The 23,190-nt window shown below is 37.7% G+C and overlaps 1 non-coding gene across 1 annotated transcript; it reads left to right on the plus strand.

Moving 5' to 3' along the window:
* Positions 1-465: 465 nt before the first annotated feature.
* Positions 466-612, plus strand: LOC118520939 (U4 spliceosomal RNA). Its single transcript, XR_004909882.1, has one exon. It is a non-coding gene; the product is annotated as a U4 spliceosomal RNA (small nuclear RNA).
* The last annotated feature ends 22,578 nt before the right edge of the window (positions 613-23,190 follow it).

Consider the following 23,190-nt stretch of genomic DNA (forward strand, 5'->3'; position numbering starts at 1 on the left):
GCTCGTCCCAGCCACTAATTGCCTCCCCATCCAGTGGTCAAGTCTCAGTCTTCTTCTTTTTTTAACTCCTGAGCAATATTTGATTCAAGTGATCATCCTTCCATCTTGAAACACATTTTTCACATGGTTTCCATGATACCATCTTTTTGGTTTTCCTCCTTTTTCCTCTGGTCTCTTTCTCAGTCTCTGCTGGATTCTTTGCATATCCCAATCTTTTAGTAATGTCCCTACGTATAGTCATCTGAGTATTTCATGTCTCTATCTACCCTCTCTTCCTTAATGATCACCTTCATTTTCATAGCTTTATGTACCATCTGTAGAACTCCCAAATTTGTATCTCTAGCCCAGATTTCTGAATGTCTCTATGAAATCCAGAATCTGATATCCAATCTTTACTTAATACTCAGTAGTCCTCTTGGATGTCCGATGAACATCTCAAAATTAGCTGGTCAAAAATATACCTCCAGCTTTGCGCAGTGGCAGTATCGTAGCCAATGAGGTTTATCCGAGGCTCGAGTATTGCTAATTCAAAAATATAACTCCTAATTCTCAGACCTAACAAAACTGTACACCTCCCACACACTCCTCCCCATCTCTGAAAATGATTACTCAATCCTTTTGGCCATAATGGCCCCTCACTGGTTCCTCATCACCCTTTATAGCAGTTATATCCCTTTCCCTGGCAGTATCTATTCTCCTTATCTGCGTAATTTTTTTTTCTTAGGCACTTATCACTACCTGATATGTGGATGTCTGAATGTAAACTTCATGAGGGAAGCAACTTCTGTTTTGCCCACTGCTACGTCCTGAAATCCTGGAACTCTGTCTTATAGCAGGGGTGTAAAGGTCTGCTCAGTGAAAAGTATCATTTAGAAATAAATATGTCTTAACACAGTTCTATATAAATAGGAATCCACCATAATTTCTTTAATCCTCCTGAGTCCTTCATTTTTTCTCTACACCTACCCCTCCTGCTACTCATACCAATGGCCACAACTTGAACCATATCATCACTTAGAAATACACCACCTCAGAAACCTCCCGCATCCTGTTCTCTGTCCATAATCTTCTCTTCCTATAGAGCTGTCATAGTTCCATCTCCTTTACAACTTTTCCCCAGACTCAGAGACCATAAATTCCTTGGTCTTCCACTTCCAATGGTCTTTCTTCCTGGCCTTACTTCCTTATTCAGCCTGGACTGCATGATTATGGACATGAACAGTTTAGTCCCCTTGCATTTTTGAAACTTCTTGTTGTGTTGGTCTTTAATATTCCAAGTCTCTGATTTAAAACATTGTACTTCCAAACCTAAACAACCCTGCAGAAGCTCAGTCTCTAAAGTCAGATTGCCCGGGTTCAAGTAAATAATAGTATGTAGATACAGGCAAATTTCTTAGCCTCGAAAGCCTTCATTTTTTCATTAAAATAATAATTGTACTTCTTTCAGAGGCTCCCTATGAAGACTAAATGAGCCAATCTACGTAAAGTGCTTATCACAGCACGTTGCTATTACCATTATTATACCCAAACTGTTGAGCACAGCAAAAGAATATCATAAGACCACATCCATATTAGTGCCCCTAGAATGTGTAGGCCTTCCAGTCCTGCTCAGCAATGTATTTTTTGATCTTTAGTTATCTGCCCCTCTCATTTTGCTGACCCCTTTTGCAAATCTTCACCCTCTCATCAAACACTTTACTTCTAACAGTATCTATGTATCCACCCATATTTTCCTCTTCCTTCCAGTCTCAAGGCTGAAGAATCATCATTTTATTCTTGGACAACTTGTGTGTTGCTCTTGATACTTTTCATGCAGTCTGATCAATTACTCCTTTCTCCTGATCCTTGGTCTCTTCTTCCCTCCTGGCACTGTTCCTCAGCTTATTAAAATAATCAGGCCGAACCTACACATCTTTTTTTTTTATGTTCCCTTTACTCTGTGATCTCATTTAGATACTGTCCTCATGATCTGACATTCTTTTCAGCCATGCTTTTGGAAAGAGTAGTGCTATCTTACATTATCCATTCTTGATTTCCCACTAAATTCTTAACTCTTTAAACTTATATTTTTAGCATTTTCCATAACTAATATTCTTGGACACATAATTTAAAGGTTGTGTAATATCTTCAAAATTTCCACATTGTTTTGAGATTACAGTCTCACACAATAGAAATGTTTTTGTGGTGTAATAAACTAGTAATTATTTCTCTTGATAAGAATAGTAGAGTCAGTGATTATAGTCTTTCCAGCCCCATTTTGATTAATTCTTTTCACTTAAAAGTTTTTGCATTTATTTTCAATGAAATAAGGCCAGATATTTTCTTTTCTTTTCTTTTCTTTTCTTTTTTTTTTTTTTTGCATTTTGGTCACAATGTAAATCCTACCCACTTTAGGTATTTATTGAATATTTATTAAACAAATAAATTAGTAATAAACTTTATGAGTAGACTCAAACAATACTTGTGAAGATTGATAATACATTTGATTTTTATTTGCAGTGCTGCTCTATGGGATTGTACTCCATTAAATAAAAGAACTCCATGACAATCATTAAGAAAGTTCCTTTTGGGGCAGCTATGGAGTACTAAACCCATCAGTCAATTTAGCCAAGTAAAACTCATCAAGTAGTTAATTGGCACAATGGGAAGAAAAAGATTGATTTTCCACCTTTTCAATAAGTTAATTTTACTTTGTGAAATAACCTTTTGAAGAGTGCCTTCTGAAGCTTCAGACATTGGCTTCAGACTGTTCATCATTCAACACTTTCTAAGTTAGAAGTGGAGACTTTAGGAGACTCATTTGGCAGGAAGGGAAATTACTTGGAGGTGTGGAGTGTGCCAGTCAATTTGTCAGGTGCTTTCTCATTAAGGAGTTTAGAGATAAGGGTCAGTCTTTGAGCTAAGAACAGATTCTAAACACACACTTTCCTATTAAATGGTTTCACAAAAAGCCAAATTCCAAACCATTTGGAACTCTAAAGATAAGGATATACACATTGCCAAGTTCCTATCAACTGAGCTGCCATTGTTATTAATTATTGTAATAATGGCTCACACACAAGAGGTATTACCCGACATGCATTGACTCAATGCTTTATCGACCACAAATGGAGAGAGCACAATAATAACAGATGTAGGGGAAATGTAGCAGTGCCTTTCCGTCAAATTACTTCTGTTATGAATAATTAAAATTTTATTTTTAATTTAATCCAATTGATCTTGGTTTCAAGTTTTTCCCTTAATTGAAAATGACTGTCCAACATTGATAAAATTCATTAGTTCAGCCTTCTATAAATATATGAAGGGAGGCATGGGAAATGCAGAGATGCACAAATCAGGGCCCCACTCTCAAAGTATTTAATAACCAATAGGGAAGCTATATATAAAATACTATAATACAAAGTAGTATATGATTGACATGAGAAATACAGAGCAACTTTGTGGATTAGGAGAGGATGGGATCTCTTTCAGCTGAGAAAATCAAGGAAAGCCAAAGAACTCTTGTTGAGATGGTTAGAACTTCAGAATGGATAGTTAGACCTGCAAGAGGAAACTGCATTCAAGTGAGGGGAACAACTTTGAGCATAAGAGCCTTGTGATATTTAGCAGGTGGTGAGTAGAGCAGTTTGCTTGGAAGACAGGTTTATTTAAATGAATGGGAGATGAGAATGGAAAGGTAATTTTAGAATATATAGGGTAAAAAAGTCTAGAAATAGGGCAATGGTGGTAAAAATCAAACAAAAGGGAGCATTATTTTCACATATATGAAAGGTAATTCCCAAACTTGTAATATGTAATATGTCCCCACAGATGTAAAACCAAAGTGTTCACAGTCATTCCACAATTCTGTAGATGCTTCTATCTTGATATTTTTCTGTCTTCCTTTGCCTTTGTGAAGTTATTATCACAGTCACTTCTGAAACATTATTTATGGGCTAAATTCAGGTTATACTCATATTCACACCCTTCTTTTTAGTTTGTTTTTAAAATAAGCTTTTTATTTTAGGGTAGTTTTAGATTTGCAAAAAAGTTGCAAAGATAGTACAAAAGTTCCTATGTACCCAGCACCAGTTTCCTCTGTTGTTAAGATTTTATATTACTATTGGGTGCCTGGGTGGCTCAGTCGGCCAGCCAACTCAATCAAGCAGCCAACTCTTGATTTCGGCTCAGGCCGTGATCTCAGAGTTGTGATATTGAGCCCCCACGTTGGGCTCTGTGCTGGGCTTGGTGCCTGCTTAAGATTCTCTCTCTCTTTCTCCCTCTACCCCCACCCCATGCACACATGCTCTCTCTCTCTCTCTAAAAAAAAAAAAAAAAAAAAAAAAAAAGATTTTATATTGTATGGTACATTTGTCACAACAAATGTCACAACCAATACTGATACATTATTACTAATTAAAGTCCATGCTTTTTTCAGATTTATTTAGTTTTTACCTAATATTATTTTTCTGTTCCAGAATCTCATCCAGAGTGCCACATTGTATTTGGTTGTCATGTCTCCCCTACCCTATGACACTTTCTCAGACTTTTCTTGTTTTTGATGACCTTAAGTAGTAGTTGTCATATATTTTGTAGAATATCCCTTGATTTAGGTCTGTCTGATGTTTTTCTAATGGTTAGATAGGGTTTATGAGTTTCAGGGAGGAAGACTACAGAAGTAAAGTGCCACTTTTATCACATCATATCAAAGGGCACATACTATCAATTATTGATGTTAAACTTGTTCACATGGCTGAGGAAGTGTTTCTCAGGTTTCCATACTATAGTTATTCATCTTCTCCCTTTTCCATACTGAACTGTTTGGAAGGAAATCATTACATTTAGCCCACGCATAAGGGATAGGGGAGGAGTCAGAGTTATGTTCCACTCTCTTGAGAGTGAAGAGAAGTATCTATATAAATTCCTCCTTGTTAATTAAATTATTCAATCAAGTATTTATGTCAGAATGGACTCATGAATATTTATTTTGTACTTGGATTATAATCTAATACTATGTTATTTATTTTATTGCTCAATTTTTCCAACTTTAGCCACTGGGAGCTCTTTCAGTTGGTTCTTGCATCCCTTTGAAATACCCCATTGGATATTTTTTCTTGAGCACTTTCTTATTTTTTATTACTACAGTGTGGTCCAAGCTCATCTTGTGTATTCCCTGCTCCTGCTTTTGAGTTAGCCATTTCTCCAAGAAGCCCTGGTTCCTTTTATTGGAGAATGGTATTAGAAACCAAGATACGGACTCTGGGTGTGCTCATTGCTACTGGAAGGTCATTGCTTCCAGGCCTTCTCAGCAAACAGAACTTGGAGATATATGTCTGTGTGCTAACCCATGTATGAACACATATCTGTAATTGTTTCTACATTTAGCCATCTGTATCTGTATAAAACTGAACATGAATTCATATCAATGTATCCCATCATAATCCAGTACTAAGTGATTTTTTCTAGTCTTCCTCCTTTGTGTACCTGTAAAACTTCTACTCCATCAGTAGCTCCCACCATCCAGACATTTATTTACATATGTTTCAGTCCTAGCATACATGCATAGTAATTGTTAAACTCTTCTCCTGAGAAACAGGTTTGTTAATAAGACTGCAGTGCTTATGTATAGTTCCTTTTGTTTTTAGTCTTAAAATAGCCACTCATTCCCATAGTTACTTAGGTCAGCACCATATTTTAAAATTAATAAACTGTTTTTTAGGTTTACAGAAAAAGTGAGCAAAAAGCATAAAACTGCCATGTACCTCTTCCCTACATTCCTGCACACAGTTTCCCTATTATTTCTCAATTGTTAACATTTTCCATTATTGTGATACAATTGATGAACAAATATTGATATATTATTATTAACTAGAGTCCGTAGTTTATATTAGGGTTGGCTGTGTATGTTGTATAGTTTTATAGGCTTTGACAAATGTATGTCATATGTCCACCATTATAGTATCATATAGAATAGTTCCACTGCCCCTAAAAATATCTCCCATGTTCCTGACACCAATTATTTTTGTATTGTCCCTACTTTGTTTATTGTTTTGCTTTTTCCTATAGATGTTTTTTAAATTGTGATAAAATATACATAATAAAATTTACCATTTTAATCACTTGAGTATACAATTTCTTCTCATGCATTTTTGATTGTGGTAAAATACACATAACATTTATCATTTTAAGCATTTGTAATTATATAATTCACTGGCATTAAATACATTCACAGTGTTGTATAACCATCTATACTCAAAACCTTTTCATCATCTCCAACAAAAACTCTGTATCCATTAAACAATAATTTCTCCACCTTTCCCCACTTCGGTGAGCTTGTATCACACATTTCCAGTGATATGGTTAGACTCCTTTGTAACAATCTGCTTTCCAGCCTGGGATCCCTTAACCTCCTAATTGATTTTTTTATTTGCATACAATAAGGTTCACTCTTTGTGGTGTAAAGTTACATGGGTTTTGATAAATGGACAGTGCCCTGTGTCTGCCATTACAATATCATACAGATAGTCGCATACGTTTAAAAAATATCCCCTGGGCTTCATCTGTTCAATCCTACTCCTTCCCCAAACCCCTGATAACCACTAAATGATATAATGTCTCTATACTTTTGCCTTTTCCAGAATATTATAAAAAAACAGAATCAGAGCATGCAGCCTCTTCAAACTGGAGGGTTTTTTTCACTTAAAAATACACATTTAAGGTACCTCTGCATCTTTTTGTGGCTTGATAGCTCATTTATTTTTATCACTAAGCAATATCCCATTGTATGGATTTACCACAATTTATCCATTCACCTACTAAACAACATTTTAGCTGCTTCCAGTTTTTGGTGATTATAAATAATACTGCTATAAACATTATTGCACAGGTTTTTGTGTGAACATAACTTTTCAAGTCAGTTGGGTAAATATCTAGGAACACATATGGTAAGACCATGTTTAGTTTTGTCAGAAACTGCCAAACTGTCTTCCAAAGTGTCTGTACCATTTTGCATCTCCACCAGCAATGAATGAGATTTCCTATTGATCCACATCCTCATCAGCAATTGGTATTGTCAGGTTTGGGGATTTTAGCTATTCTAATAGGTCCACAGTGGCATCTCATTGTTTTAATTTGCAGTTCCTTAATGACAGTTGATATTGGGCATCTTCTCATATGCTTATTTTTCATCTGCATATCTTTGGTGAGGTGCCTGTTCAAATCTTTGCCCATTTTTCATCAGGTTGTTTTCTTTTTGTTTAGTTTTAAGAGGGTTTTATGTTTCTTTAATGTTTTCAATGTGTACTTCTGCATGTTCTGGGTATTTATTAGATATGTGATTTGCAAATATTTTCTCCCAGTCTATGGCTTGTCTATTCTTTCTCTTAACTGCATTCTGCAGGGTTCATTTGTTTTTAAAACTTAGATTTAATTAATAATTCAACACTGACAAAATTCAGCCTTGGTTTTTTTTTTTTTTTTAAGATTTTTTATTTATTTATTTGAGACAGAGAGAATGAGAGAGAGAGAGAGCACATGAGAGGGGGGAGGGTCAGAGGGAGAAGCAGGCTCCCTGCCAAGCAGGGAGCCCGACAGCCTTGTTTTTGTACTGCTCTAGATGTAAATTTACTCTTTGCTCACATCTTTCAATTATTCAAGTTTTAAAAGTCTGCTCAGATGGAGTTAGTTTCCCAACAACATCCTTAACTCAGATTGGTTCAAAAAGTCAGGGAACTAGGGAGAACCCACCATGTGGAAGATCACAGCAACCTGTGGGTCCTCAGCAATGACACCATTCTTTCCCTCCTACTGCTCATTTAGGACTATATAAAAGGAGAAAGCTTGCTTGTTTCTGAGGGTCATCTCCAAATACAATTCCACCAAAGAAAAACCAGAAGCCAGTGAAGTGAAAAGAAAATAGATCCCATATCATTTAAAACGATTGCACTAATTTTATGTAGCGGTAAACATCAATTTATTCAGCAGTAGATTTCAATTATGTTTCTAATTTGCAAATGTTGCCCTCCAGTAGATTTCAAATTAGAGGGCTAAGCACTAAGGAATGGCAAGACAATGACATTGCAATTAGAAATTCTTCTAAAATATTCAATTAACTATTTGGGAAAGCAATAAATGTTCACCTTATTTATTGGTAAAGGACATATATGAAATGTGATTTAGATTAGATTCATAACTGTGTTTCCTAGACTGGTTATGATCTATTTTCAGTGTAGTGGTATCTAGTTATATCTGAATCTGCTCTGGGATGGTTGGGATTTAGTTAAGTTTCAGGATATCATGGAAAATTAGCTATTTGGTTACTCTAAAAGATGTTCAAGAAACATGTCTAATTTTTACTATAATTGGATTTGTTGTGTTCAACAGAACATTAGAAAAACAAGAAAGCCATTTCTATCATATTCCTAGCATTGTGAGAAAATACCCAAGAGATCCTTATCTAATCCCTTTTATGTTTTTTTCAGATTCCCTTATCACCTTTTCTAACCTCCCTAATCCCAAAGAAATGTGAGAATCTGATGGACCTGTGTTTACAATCATAGTTTAACTTAGACGATGTGTGAATCTCGCTGAGTCTTAGTTTCTACAACTGAAAAGAAATAGGGAAAACACATGCCTTTTAGGGTTATTATGAGACCTCATTGAAATAATGGAGATGAAATGTGCACAATCCCCAGGACAATGTTAGCTTCCTCTCCTTTATATGTTAATTTTCTTTCCCTTGAAATACATTCAACAGATGCCTTCATAATTTATATAAGATGCCAGAGTCATGAACTTAGTGTTCCTTTTTGTTTCTTTGTTAAGAATACCCTACCTCTTGTGGTAACTGGGTGGCTCAGTTGGTTAAGCCTCTGACTCTTGATTTCAGCTCAGGTCATGATCTCAGGGTTGTGAGATCAAGCTCAGCGGGGAGTCTGCTTGAGATTCTCTCCCTCCCTTTCCCTCTGCCCCTCCCTCCACTTGCTCTCTCTCTCTCTCTCTAAATTAAATAAATCTTAAAAAAAAAAAAAGCATATCTTACCTCTTGCACACAAATGTCTAGCTATTCCATTGTTTGCACTGTCCGTGTACCCATCCTTCAGGTTAGATCCCCTTTGCCAGTTGCTGCCACACCCTCCACCACCCCTTCTTCTTCTTCTTTTTTTTTTTTTTAAGATTTTTATTTATTTATTTGAGAGAGAGAATGAGCACGCAGAGAGGGAAGGGGAGAAGCAGACTCCCGGCTGAGCAGGGAGCCCAATGCAGGGCTCGATCCCAGGACCCTGAGATCATGACCTGAGCTAAGGCAGACCCTTAAGCAACTGAGCCACCCAGGCACCCCTCCACCGCCCCTTCTGACAGGCATGCTGGGAATGAAGGACATAACATATTCAGGCATATTTTGAATATTTATTTGTATCTTTTTTTCCATGAAAGCAGGAATCATGTCCTATATACCTCATATTATGTGACATCTTCACAGTAGTTTCTTGGAAAATGTTTAGGAATGGATGGATGAAGGCAGGAAAAGAGTCAGGGAGAGGAGGGAAGGAAGGGGGAAACGAAGGTGGTAACTAGAAGATAGACGTGGAGAGCATTTTCTCTCTTTTATAAGCACCTACCTGGAGAATAAAGCAAACTTGTGTTTCTTAATTAGAGCAGTCAGGATTTTAAGAAATCTGGAGCACATTAGTATGGTGTAGCATGGAAATTAGGTGCCTCTCCTAGACATAAATGCCGCCTCATCATTTGTCTTATCACCCTCAGTTTTTATGGTGAGATCCGGGCAAAACTTTGAGGGCTTCAGATTTTCTGAGCCCTCAAAGTATTTCCATCACTTTTCTAGTAATGCAAAGCTCCCCAGGTTCCTCTACACCCTCCCTTACAAAATCTGCAAATGATCTCATAAGCATGTGTGCATGTGCCTGCAATGAAACCATTGCATCCGTGCAAGTCTGTTTGCACCAGAGATCTCACTTCCACGAAGTCCTGTAGAAAAAAATTTAAATTCCAGAGAAAGCTATTTTTTTTTTTAATTGCATATGGGTTTGGGAACAATACTGGAAAATTTCCCCTTCACCCTGAAGTCTTATTTTTCCCAAGCCGGTGCTGAAGTTTGGTTGTTTTCCCGGTTGGTGGATTAGGTAGGATGCTAAAAATGGGTCTTTATCATCAGAAAGCTCAGGGTTTGAAAAGGGTTTTTCAGGATGAAATGGGGCCAAAGGACTATTTATGTACTGGAGTTACTGGTGTCCTGGCATCACATCCCTAAGGGTCATCTGGTTTCACAGACAGGATGTTCTTGGACCTGAGCCACCTCACCAAATAAATAAGCCTTCAAGAACACCTAGCCTCCTGGGCATGCCCTGCCCTTGCCCTTCTCTCCTTGTTTGACCTCAGTTCCCTTGCACACTGTAATCTGCTTCCCAATCTCCTTTTGGGCCTGTGAAAGGAATTTGTTTTGAAAAAATTCCCTCTAAACAAGTAAACTGTCATTAAGACTGTGGGATGCAGTTTACTCATTCAAAAAGTATTGATTGACTACACACCAAAGCTAGGCACCGTAGAAAGTAGGAGCTTAGACAAAATTCCCATCCTTGGAATACTTGTATTTATAAAAGATCTTGTGGTTCAATGGGGATTTTTTAATTCATTTATTAATTCAGTACTCTCTCACTAAAGGCATTTTCTATTTCCAATGTGCTATGATTTATGTGAGGCAACAAAAAAAGGGTTTTCTCTTTCCTCCATCTTTTGTCAATTGTTTGCTTTGTTCAAAGCGAGTACAATGCCATTTCAGTCAAATCACATTTGCTTCTATACAATATAAGCGTCATGTCAAAGTTATTGTATTATTATAGAAGTTAATAAATATAAATAAAAATGCATTTTCAAAATAAAATGACATAAAACTCATTTTATTTTCCTATTTTCCCTAAGAAAGTATGGATTTCCCAGCAAAGTACTCTTTTTTTCTTCCTCTTTAATTTTTCTGTCTCTCCCTTCCCTATTCACGAGCACAGTTACATGCTAACAGCAGCCTTTGAAGCCCTAGCTGGATCAGAGGCAATCAGTCCCAGAGAATACTTTGGCAGGAAACCTCAAGGTTCAGGGCCATGCATGTCTTCTGCTCCCTCTCCAGAGATAGTGAGTGATCTTGGAGATGTTACATATTGTGAAGTCCCTAGAAATGGAAAAGCTGTGGGTCACTTAATCATCACGTTCTATATTACCCCACTTCTTTTCATTAACTTCTTTCTGGAACATTGTATTGAGTGTGTACAACATGGGAGTAGAACCGTGCTAAATGTTCACTAGGGTGTAGGTTTCCCCTGCTATTGTTGGATTCCAAGTGCAAAATGAGGAACCGTCAAAATGCCAACTTGATCCTTCATGTGAGACTCTTCTTTAACCCAAGGCTCATGTATAAAAAAAGTACTGAAAACAACTGCCCCTCCCCAGTCTGTGGGTCTATTTGTATTTGAAATAAAACCTAAAAATTTAGTTCAGCAGGATCTTTATTGGATCGGCCAGTGCTATCTAAAATAAATGTTTCTCTTGTCAATTTTTCAGTGAACTTGTCAAAACCAAATAAAGAGATTTTCAGTGATCTTCATTCTTTGTGTAAACACAGTGCTATTTATTCGCTAAAGGAAACTGCTTCATGAAAATCAAATTATTACTGTGCCAACTAGTTTTTTCAAAGTTCTCTTTAGGCCTATGAAATTTTTTTGCAGTGCATTTTGTTTTTAGAAAGATGCTGGCGATTCCTTCCTGCAGGTAATGTGAAAGTAAAAGACTCTGATCTATGTGACTACAAGGAGACATAAAGCATAGTTTGACCCTTCCTGGCCACCTCTAACTTCAATCAATATGGCAATTATAACCAAACATAATCAAATCATTTGGAGTGTTAAGACCCAGAAGATTGCAAAAGGCTCTGTAGGAGGTGTAAGGGCTCTTTTGATTCTCTCAGATTGACTGGGGAGCTGCCTCATCTCAATGCTTCAAACTCTAACTGAAACCACTCCAAAAGAAGAGAAATGGGATATTAAGAAGCAGATGACCTTTGAATCTATTTACACCTCTGGGCAGACACAGCAGTGAGGCTGTGAGGAGCTGTGAAGGCTATTCTTCAATAGGAATCTTGTGTCACTTGCATCTGCTTGAAAGACGGGAAGAGCCACAGGAAGGTTTTCACAGTGTTGGCCTTCTATCTTCCAGAAAAACTCTGCCCCAAACAAACAAACAAGAAATCTTTTACTTTGCTCTGCTTTGTCACACTTTTCAAGAATAAGATCATCCTGTCATCTTGCTATATTATCTTCTCCAGTAAGCAGACCCAGTGTCTGAAGTGTGTCAGAGCACTGTACTAGTTACCCATCAGGTCACTTCGATTAAATTCAATAAATAAGGCAGTAAACATGGTTTATGGTTTATTAAAAGTACAATTGATTGCACACTGAAATATTCAGGGACCTCTGAATAAATCAACTAGTTAGCAAATTCAATATTTTCAGAGAGGCAAATTTATCCCGTAAGTGCTCTGCAAAAATGAAAACACTCTCCTTGTAGCCTTATATGTTCATTCTTAATGAAGTAAGAGCCAAAGACTTAAAGGGGAATTCAGAGGTATTCTTCAAATAAGACTAACTTAACTCCAGTTTGAAATATCTGCATCTTTACTCTTGAAACTCTCCCACATGAGAAATTCAAAACCCCATTAATCTATTCCTATGTCTCATAAAAACAATTAAGACAGGGGCGCCTGAGTGGCTCAGTCGTTAAGTGTCTGCCTTCGGCTCAGGTCATGATCCCAGCGTCCTGGGATCGAGCCCTGCATCAGGCCCCCTGCTCAGCGGGAAGCCTGCTTCTCCCTCTCCCATTCCCCCTGCTTGTGTTCCCGCTCTTGCTGTATCTCTCTCTGTCAAAGAAATAAATAAAATCTAAAAAAAAAAAAACAAAACAAAACAAAAAACAATTAAGACATTCTCCCTATTTAACTTAAATCTTTTCTTATGTTATTGTAATCTTTGGAAATGAAGAGAGTGTGGGCCAGGAAGAAACATAATGCAAAGGTGTATATTGATCTAGCTCTCCATTTCTGCAGTGTCTGGTTCTTTGATGTAAAGCCCTGTACCTTTCCACCAGAATGACTCTAGCTAAGGTCGTCCATGACCTGAGTGAGTACTGTCATCCCCACAACCTCTTTAATCCTCATCTGATTTGACCTCATTGCCGAATTTGACCAGCTCACCATCCCTCCTCACCACACTTCCCCACACTACTGCACATTTGGATCTCAGATAGTTTCTCCTTATTTTCTGTTGCCTCCTATGTCTTCTGTCCCTCATGAATTTTGGTGTTCAGTCCTCTGTCTTTACCCTGCTTTTCTTAGGTGATACCACCACCTCCAAAGACTTCATCAGTCAATTGACATTAACCCTTAGATAAATACCTTGGACTTAAATTTCTTTCTAAGCTCCACACATATGCTGACTCCTGGAACTACAAGGAGTCTAACAACTATCTCACACCTAACAAGTTCATCTTCCTCTCCAAACCTGCTATGTCTTGATTAGTGACATCACCTTCCATCTAGCTGCCCAAGCCAGGGACCTCATAGTCACCTTAAGCATCTCCTACTTCCTCACCCTCCACATTAACTAGTAACAGATTATACTAATTCTCCTTCCAAAATGCCTTTCAATATATCCACTCTTCTTTTTCCACTGCCACCAGCTTGGTTCAGGCCTTTAGTGGCTCTCATTTGGTCTGCTTTAAACTGATCACCCTAACATCATTCTTACCCATCCACTCTCATTTCTGCCTCAGAGATCAGGGGAAAGTTAAAGTTCACTTTACAAAACAAAAACAGAACAGAGAGAATTTCTTTGATGGCTCTCTTTTGCCTGCAGATATAAATTCAACCAGCCTGGTTCAAGTGCATTAGACACCGTAGTTGGTGTCACTGCATGCATTATATCTAAAGATAACACACTGGAAGTTAGGAAAAGTGGGTTCTCATCCCACATATGGGTCCATATACTTCTTTTCCAGTCCTAAGTTTTACCATCTGTAAATGAGAGGGTTGGATTAGATGATTTCTGAGGATCTTTCCATTTCAGACATCTTTATGAGAAAGGCAGTTAAATTTAATAAGTTCATATCAGAAGACCAGTTGGGCTGCTTTGGGCTATCACTACAGATATTATGAGCTTAATTCTTATTTTAGTTCTATTAACTATTATTTTATATATAAATAATAATATATAATATTAATATATTAACTATTTTGGGGGCATCTGTTCTTTGTCAGGCAGAGAGATCGACAGAAGCAGGAATCAGTTCTAATTCCCTAAGAATACCTGATTTAGTTGTAAGAGAGGAAAACACCCATAAATCCATATTATTTAGATGAATGATTTAATAAACAAATAAATAGGGAGAACACATAACTCTCCCATGCAGGAGAATTCCAAATTCTGATCTATTTACCCTTATCCATAAGAAGGTAAAGCATAGCTCCCCACCCCTTTAGTGTGGGCACCCTGCAAAGTCAGAGTTTGGAAAGAGGAAGAAGGACAGACTATGTGTGATCAGCAAGAAGAAGTGAGAAGAGGGTTATCCAGGTTATCCACCTGTCCAACACACCTGTCGGAGAATGAGTGAGCTTGGACTTGAGAAAGTTTGGCATCAAAATCTAAGTCAATTCAATTTGGTACACAAAGCTTGAAGGCATAAACATGGGTTCCATGCAAGTTTTGAAGGTAGTTGGGATGAAAACATTGTCGTTCAGTGCAGGATAAACAGGAGGTAGAGATAAATTCATTGAGATCTGGACGACGTGATGCTGAGGACAGAATCCAGGCTCCTCACAGAGACCATCAGCAGGCACCAGAGAAGGTGAGAGCTGGAGTTCAATCTCCAATCCTTGCAAGAGAACTGAGATACTAAACCCCAACTTGAGACCAGACCAACAAAGCAGGGCTTAGAGAGGGCCTGAAACCCCATAAAGATGTATCTGTAAGCTTACTTTGGCCACTCTGAACATCAGGCTGCATAAACATGTCTAACTTGGACCCCACTCATCACTGGAGAAGAGACTCCCCAAGTGTTCTTTGATCTGCTCAGCACCAGATTAGATGCTGGGTAGAGCTGAGCCTAAGCAAAGGAGCTGTCTCTGTCCACAGACGGGCAAGGCCCAAAAAGCCAGGGCCTGGCAAACAGGGTCTTTAGCCACACAAGGGAAAGGTGGATCCCAAGCAGAGCCAAAGAGTTAGATTGGAGCGTTTCTGTGGCCACCATACAACTATAACTCTACCCAAGTATCCACTTATAGGGAAGAGACCTCCGTAAAATGAATATATAGTAAGATTCAAGCAAATAGAGACATAAGCCAGCTTTTCAAATAAGTGTCTTGAGCCTCTCTTGCTAAAGGGCAGCATCATCTTCAAAACATTCAGTGTTACAAGGAAGGAAGAGGAAAAATTGATTTCTCTCATCATATAAAAAGAACTACAGAAAATTAGGATAGGATACATAGCTATACTCTAATTTTGGCCAAACAGATCCTTGTTGTTTAGAACACTTGTTTCAAATAAAACCTACCCTCAAGAAAGAAAGAGATTTGCCAACCATATATCTTATAGATTGTATCCTGTGTTAAAATATCAAATAAAGCCAAACAATCTGAGGGCTCATTCAGTTCTTTTAAAATCAAGCCAAACACCATTATTTTTTAGGGTCCCACAGTGATTTATCCAGGAGGAATATTCCCTTGACTGAAAGCAAAATGTTCACCCCCTGTGTCTAATTAGGTTTTCCAGGCACCCGCAGACAGTGACAATAGTCACACTGTGAAAGTAAAATTAAGAGTCAGATCATTTTCTAGCAAGTTGAGGAGTATGTCTGGCCAACCTAGAGAATACCTTTGTTCCCACAAGTTCTAAGATTTTCTTAGCAGACAATCTCCATTTTATTCTCTAAAGGGAAATTCCCAAAAATTGGAGTTCTGTGGGCCTGGGGTGGGAGTGTGAGCAGATAATATACATCTGCTTGTAGTGCAAGACAAGGGATGGGCAAGACATTCTTTCTTCATCAGTCACTGTAGGAGAGGGGTCATGGTGGCAGGTGTTGTCACACGTCCCTTCTACTAGAAGTGCCTGGGAGGAACAGAGGAGGTGCACAGGTCACAGCTGCCTCCATCTCCAAACAGACCAGTTGTGGACTCTGTCCTAAGGTAACTTGGATAAGTCAATAAGTCATTTGGCATCTAACGCCCTCTCTTGTCTTTTTTTGTTTGTTTGTTTCCATTGTAAAAGAATATATTTTGATTAGTTCATTTCAAAGATATTTTTGGTACTAGTGGGGGAGACTAGAGGACAATGCCCTACTGCTGGTTCTCTTCATCCCAGTTCCCAGTGTATAGTAGTCAACTGTGTTCACATTTACCAAAAGGAATGCTTCCTGGAAAGGGATGGAGAGGAATGATTTACTGAGAGGGGCTAAAATAATTCAAGGCACATGGATTTATACCAGGAGAACATCTGCTTTACAGATCCTCAGACTGGTACATAGAAATAGAAAGCTAGAATCTTGAAAGTAAGGATGCAGACTCTCAGTTTGATCAAGAAGATGATGAGACCCAAGCAGCGGTAGCTTGGTATGAGTGGTTGTGTTGGTTTTTTTTGTTTTGTTTTTTGTTTTCAGTGGATCTAGAAAGTAACTATGAAAGCTAATCTGTTCTTTAACAAAAGAAACATGTACCGATTTATGTGCTGCCCCAAACATAGTTTTGTAGTTCTCTAGTTACCTGTGAATGTTGCATATTTACTTCTACCCCATCTGCTCTTTAAGAACTGGAAGCTCCTCTAAGGGAAACAGGAAGCTGTTTTTGATTCTGATGAATATATGCCAACTCCCCAGCGAGGGACCCTGAGAAAACATGCTAACCATTTGCTCGCTTATAGCTTATCACTCGCTATTGTTCAGTCTCTCAGAAATTAAAGATTTACATGCACTCATGGGCATACAAAGCCTTGGGTTTTATTTCCTTGTGTTTGGATTTCTGGATCTGGGAAAAACTAGCAATTATTTCGTTTCAAAGGAATATTTAACTCTAATGTTCACATAACAAATAACACATAAACAAATAGTAAACAATGTTGACATAAACAAATATGATTTTTACTTTGAAAGAGGGCTTATAAGCCACAGAAATGAATAAGTTATTAGAATACACAACAGAGTCATGTATAATATGCATTTTTTATAAATATGTATTACAACATAAGTCCTTTTTCTTAAATTTATTTATATTCTCATTTCCTCAGTTTGTTTACTCTAGAGGGATCAATTAGCAAATCTCATCTTCTAAAATTAAATTCAGTTTCCATCTCTTTAAGAGATTATGAATAATATAGATATTAATTTTCAAATTTGTTAATTTCCAGTAGAATGAGATACAGAGAGGACCTTAATTTTCACATAATCGATTTTTAAACAACACATTTCTACAAATAATTCTCTGAGAAGAGATTCATTAAAATTATATGGAAATAATACTGAGGCATCAGCATAAAAATATGGTATATATAATATTTTGCACTCTTACACAAGTGTTATTCTCTTCAAAATAAAAATTTTTCTAAACTATAAATTTCCAGGGTGCCTGAGTGGCTCAGTCAGTTAACCATCTGCCCTCAGCTCAGGGGCTCAGGTCGTGATCCCAGAGTCCTGAGACTGAGCCCTGAGTTGCGCTCCCCTGCTCAGCGGGGTGGGGTTTGCTTCTCTGTCTCCCTCTACCCCTCACCCTGCTCATGCTCTCTCTCTCTCCCTCACACGTTCTCTCTCAAATAAATAAATAAATAAATAAAATCTTTAAAATATATATATATATAAGTTCCCTACACGATTGTAGAGTCAAATAGCTACTTGATCCAATAAACAAATACCCAGAGCTTTAGGAGGGGCTGTAGATCATGTTGTTGCTGTCAGAGCATAAGGTGCTTCCTTCCCAGCCAGAGTTCATATTAAGAAGGTAGCATGAGAGGGGAGCCTGGGTGGCTCAGTCGTTAAGTGTCTGCCTTCGGCTCAGGTCATGATCCCAGGGTCCTGGGATCGAGCCCCGCATCGGGCTCCCAGCTCCGCGGGAAACCTGCTTCTCCCTCTCCCATTCCCCCTGCTTGTATTCCCTCTCTCGTTGTGTCTCTCTCTGTCAAATAAATAAATAAAATCTTTAAAAAAAAAAAAGAAAGTAGTATGAGAAAGGAAGTGTGGTCTAGTATGAAGAACAATAGGATGTCTCTTGAAATGTCATATTTACTCTAAGACATTGTTTTTTGATTTGTGACAATGGAGAAGAAAAGTGCTTTGGACTAGGATTCAGGTGAAGTAATTTGATGAAGTATAGTGAAGATCAAATGGGCAATATGTATTAGCCCCTTGCTGATTCCACTTTATGTTTGCATGGCATTTTTCAGCTTGTTAAGGAAAATAACTAAGAAGTGAATTTTATCATTATGCAAATATGCAAAGCTATGGAAGACCTGTTTAAAATATTCTAAAGAATATGTAGCTCATCTTTTAAATGCTGGGGCGGCGGGTGGGGGGCTGTTGCAGGAAAGGGAAGATCTCTGCCCAGATTGTTTGGAAAAAGTAGTGTCCTTCTGTCACTATGTGAAAAAGGGACAGGGAGATTGGGACCTAGAAGAGAGAGGATCAGGGGCAGGGGTTGTCTTCCCTGGGTTGCTGTAGGGCCAGTCGTCTTTAAAATTGAAAAGCTCATATTTCTTCTATATGAATTCAGTGGCCATTTTGGAATCACCCACTTCTAAGCCTGCCCTCCTGAGTAACCCTTCAAGCTTTTAAAATAATATCATTTCTCTGATTATTCCCTTCCTTTAAGCACTGTTTTAGATTTCTAATGTAACAATAAATGATCAGATATACCTTTTTCCATTAAGTGCTACAAATCAAATTGGTTTCTTGGTTCAACAGTAGTGACTAGCTTTAAAAAAAAATCCCCAAATCTAAAGAAATATCACTGAGATGACAAGCACTGGAGGTGAATGTGTCTGCATGGAGGTGTTGATTTGAGGATAGTTTCAGGGAAGTATTAGGCTCCATTTTTAGAATTTACTATTCACTGCAAGTAGATGGCACCTATTTTACTTATACTCAACACCAACCCTCAGTGACACTTTGCTGTGGCCCTGGAACAAGAATTTTCCCAGCACAACTAGAATTTTCTTTTACCATTTGCTAGCTATTTTTTTTAGGAGTTCTGAGGCAAATGTCCACAATTAGCTCTTAAACAACTGTAGAGAACAGAAATGTTGATCTTGCCATAAAAAGAACTGAAGTATTCCTATGACTAGTTGTGTGATGTTGGTGAGTTACTTAAATTCTTCTCAGTTGCAAAATTTCCTCCTGTAAAATCCTTAATATAATACCTACCTCATAGGTCATAGGAGATGGAAGGTCATTAGGGATATACAATGACCTTATCTAAAGCAGGGAAGACAAATCGATTTCAACTTAAGTAATACATCTAGTCACATCTGTAATGCTTAGAAGGAGTTTGGAACCATATCCATGTTGAGCAGGAAAGAGTGCTATGGTTGATTAGTGATGTCTGTCATGAGAGCCAAGTATAGGAGTGGGGCATATAAATGACATCCCTGATATAAGATATTATTTATTATTTAACCATCTTGGGTGGCATCTCCTTCTTCTAGGAAGCCTTGACTGATTGAACCTAACCAGTCTCCTTATTCTGATGGAGAAGTCAGCTTTGTAAGTTTACTCAGTCAATGAGAAGTTATTTGAATAAAAATATCAATCATAAGTGTAAATAGCAGCATTCATCATTGTTCACTCTTCAGAAGCAGATAGTCTATGGTAAAGCCACACAGATCAAAGACATCCAGCAAAACTCTTCTCTCAAAATGAGAAAAACATCTTAATACTTGCATCTGTGTTTTCATTTTGTTTTGTTTGTTGTTATTTATGGTCAGAGGGCAATATCTGACACTGTTTTCCTTTTTCACAATCAATGTGACTGTTTGATTTAAAAGAAGGATTCAGTGCAGGAGAGAAAAGATGCTAGAGAAGTAAAGAAGGAAGTTTCAAGTTAAAGAAGAATGGAGTGGGAATTATAAGGAAACGCAGATCAAAGTGATAGGGCTGAGGGGCAAAGAAGGGACCAAAAAAATGGCTGATAAGAGCAAAAAGACAAAAGACAGGGTGAAGAGCAGTTAGAAGGAAGGAAGTCAGAGAAAAATATGTTTTCATTTATGCTACTCCGGAAGGATATTTTAAAACATGATGTCACTTCCATGTCAGTATAGCGAAGATATTTCATAAAACAGAGCTGTATTTCTTTTTTCCATCAGGACCAGATTATTGCCCCCTACAGATTTGATTTTTCTTTTTTTTTAGCATAAGTCTTACAGAGAAATGCTGAAATGATTTACTTTCAAAAAAATTATGGCTTACTTAGGACACCCTTAAGAACATTCCTAAAATCAAGATAATCTAATCTTACTTTCACTTTGTGTATCCCATAAAGCTATTTAATTCTGAATTTAAAGTCTCTGAAATATCTGTATCATATAAAGGGGAATCACTGCCAAACCTGATCTCACACTTTTAAGAATAATAAATCTTTTCTTTTTTATGAACGTCCAAGCAATAATGACGTCCTCGACACAGAAGCAATTTCACTTTAAAATGTAACTTTCCTTCATAAATTTGCAAATCCAAACATAACACTTTGGATCTTATTAGAAATACAAAAGAGGTTTACAATTATTTTTATTTTTATTTCTACTTGACTACCTCAGTAAATTGGAATTTGGGGATTTCCTTGAACTACAAAATTTTTCTTAGAGAACTATAGATACATGTTTCCCTTGTAGCAAAGAATGAATCCCTACCATGCTTTGTGTGTTACAACCCCCAAATGGATCCCTTCCAGGCTCTGTGCATACGCATATGTCTGCACGCACCCAGTTCAGTGTATGTGAGCCTCTGTGTCCCCGCCTCCCCCCGCCTCCCAGGATGTGATCCATTACAAAGCACAGTTCCTTAGAGCATCTTACAGCCAACTCTCACCTCAACTAATGATAGGTTTTGCTGGATTGATTCATTTCCCAGGAGTGGGATCTGATATAACACATGATATGGACTATATAATAGGCCTATAAACATTTACATGAACATATGACCTGTTAAACAATGCAAATGTTCATAGTAAGTGAAAGCCTAAGGAAATTAATGTATATCCATTAACTGGAATACTATGCAGCCATTATAGACCATATTCAAGTATTTTTAAAGATATAATTGAAAAAATCAGGATTCAAAATGGTATATACAGCGTAATTAGCATAATTATACACACAGAGTGGGGCAAATAAAATTAATCGTTATAAAAGGACCAAAAGGAAATAATACTATCACTGTGACTGGGTGGCTAGATTATAAGTGATTGTTTTCCTTCTATGTTTCCATTTGTTTTCAACATTTACTTTAAAGAGGTTATGCAATTTTAATAGTATGCTTTTATTTTAAAATATGTAACAAGACCAGGTTTTTAAAAAATTTCTAAGTGAACTTTTTTAAATTTTTATTTAAATTCAATTTAATTAACATATAGTGTATTATTAGTTTCAGAGGTAGAATTTAGTGATTCATCAGTTGCATATAACAGCCAGTGCTCATTACTTCAAGTGCCCTCCTTAATGCCCATCACCCAGTTACCCCATCCCCCTTCCCACCTCCCCTCCAACAACCCTCAGTTTGTTCTCTATTGTTAAGAGTCTCTTACGGTTTGCCTCCCTCTCTGTTTTTATCTTATTTTATTTTTCCTTCCCTTCCCCTATGTTCATCTGTTTTGTTTCTTAAATTCCAACATATGAGCGCAATCATATGGTATTTGTCTTTCTCTGACTGACTTATTTCATTTAGACAAGTTTTGTTTTTGTTTTCCTCCTAAATTCATCTTTTACTGTCAAATAAGAGAGGATCAAGGCAAGTCGTAACAGTGATAAAAGAAACAAGAAGTGGGCATTCCAGTTGGGAACCTGGGATGAGACATGAAAGCTGCCATACAGGGGTCTGAAGTCAGCCGGGTACAGCTGCAGGTACATCGTTATATGGTCAAAGTTACAAACTGGGATTAGTCCACCGAGAAATGGAAAGAGGGACAGAAGCCCAAATTTACAGCCAAAAAAATAAAAAAATAAAAATAAAGGAAAGGAACAGGAGGCAAGACGCTGGCATATCATGGGGTATCTCTTATAATTAATAGAATCCGCATACTCTCTGCCTCTTTGGAGAGAACTAAGCTACCAGCCAAGACTGATGACCAAAGGGGCACTTAGTCAGCAATACAGAGTGCACAGAAGGACTCTTCCTCAGGGGTCATGGTGGCCTAGAATCATCCCATCAGAAATGAGGCAAACTCTTGGATGTCTTTTGAGTTCAGCTGAGCAATCATGCTGATATTCAGGAGTTTGCTACTTGCATACTTATTCTTGATGGCAAAGAATTTGGTTAAGTTTTCATTTATTTTCACTACATTTTTGGCCATATGCTACATGAATTCCAATACTTGATTCTCTGCATATCCAGTAAAACTGCTGCTTTAAGTTCCATTTTCCTTAGCCTAGAATCATCTGGGACAGGCAGGAAGCAGCCATTGCCTCCTTAGAAGGGTGATAGTGCATCATTTCGTAGTCAGTGAGAGTCAGCTCCATCAAATATGGGGAGTTAGCACCATATCCTGCCCTTACCTCCTCAAGTACACACATCTGTCAGCAGGGCCTTGCTACAAATACTAAGGGATGCAGGTCATAGTACACACCTGAATCTTATCCCAGCCACCCATCATGCAGTGGAAAGCCTGACTGCTGTCAGTCCTCATTCAGCCTGCCTTTCCACTCAATCCAGCTGAGGTGTGAGGGAACCTCCAGATCAAAATAGAAGGAAGAGAGCAAAGGGCAGCTGAACCAAGGTAAACAATTGCAAAGCACAAAAGTTATTTCAGTTGTAACCAACCTTGTGCTTTTTCTTTCTTTTTTTTTTTAAATAACATGGGTGTGAAGGAAGTTAATTTCCACATATTGAGTGGTATGGTGAAACATAATATTAACCTATTAGCTCATTCCATCAATTTCTAATTCAATATCATTCTCTGAGGGTCTC

Source organism: Halichoerus grypus, chromosome 10 (genome assembly GCF_964656455.1).
Source record: "Halichoerus grypus chromosome 10, mHalGry1.hap1.1, whole genome shotgun sequence".
NCBI classification, from domain to species: Eukaryota; Metazoa; Chordata; class Mammalia; order Carnivora; family Phocidae; genus Halichoerus; species Halichoerus grypus.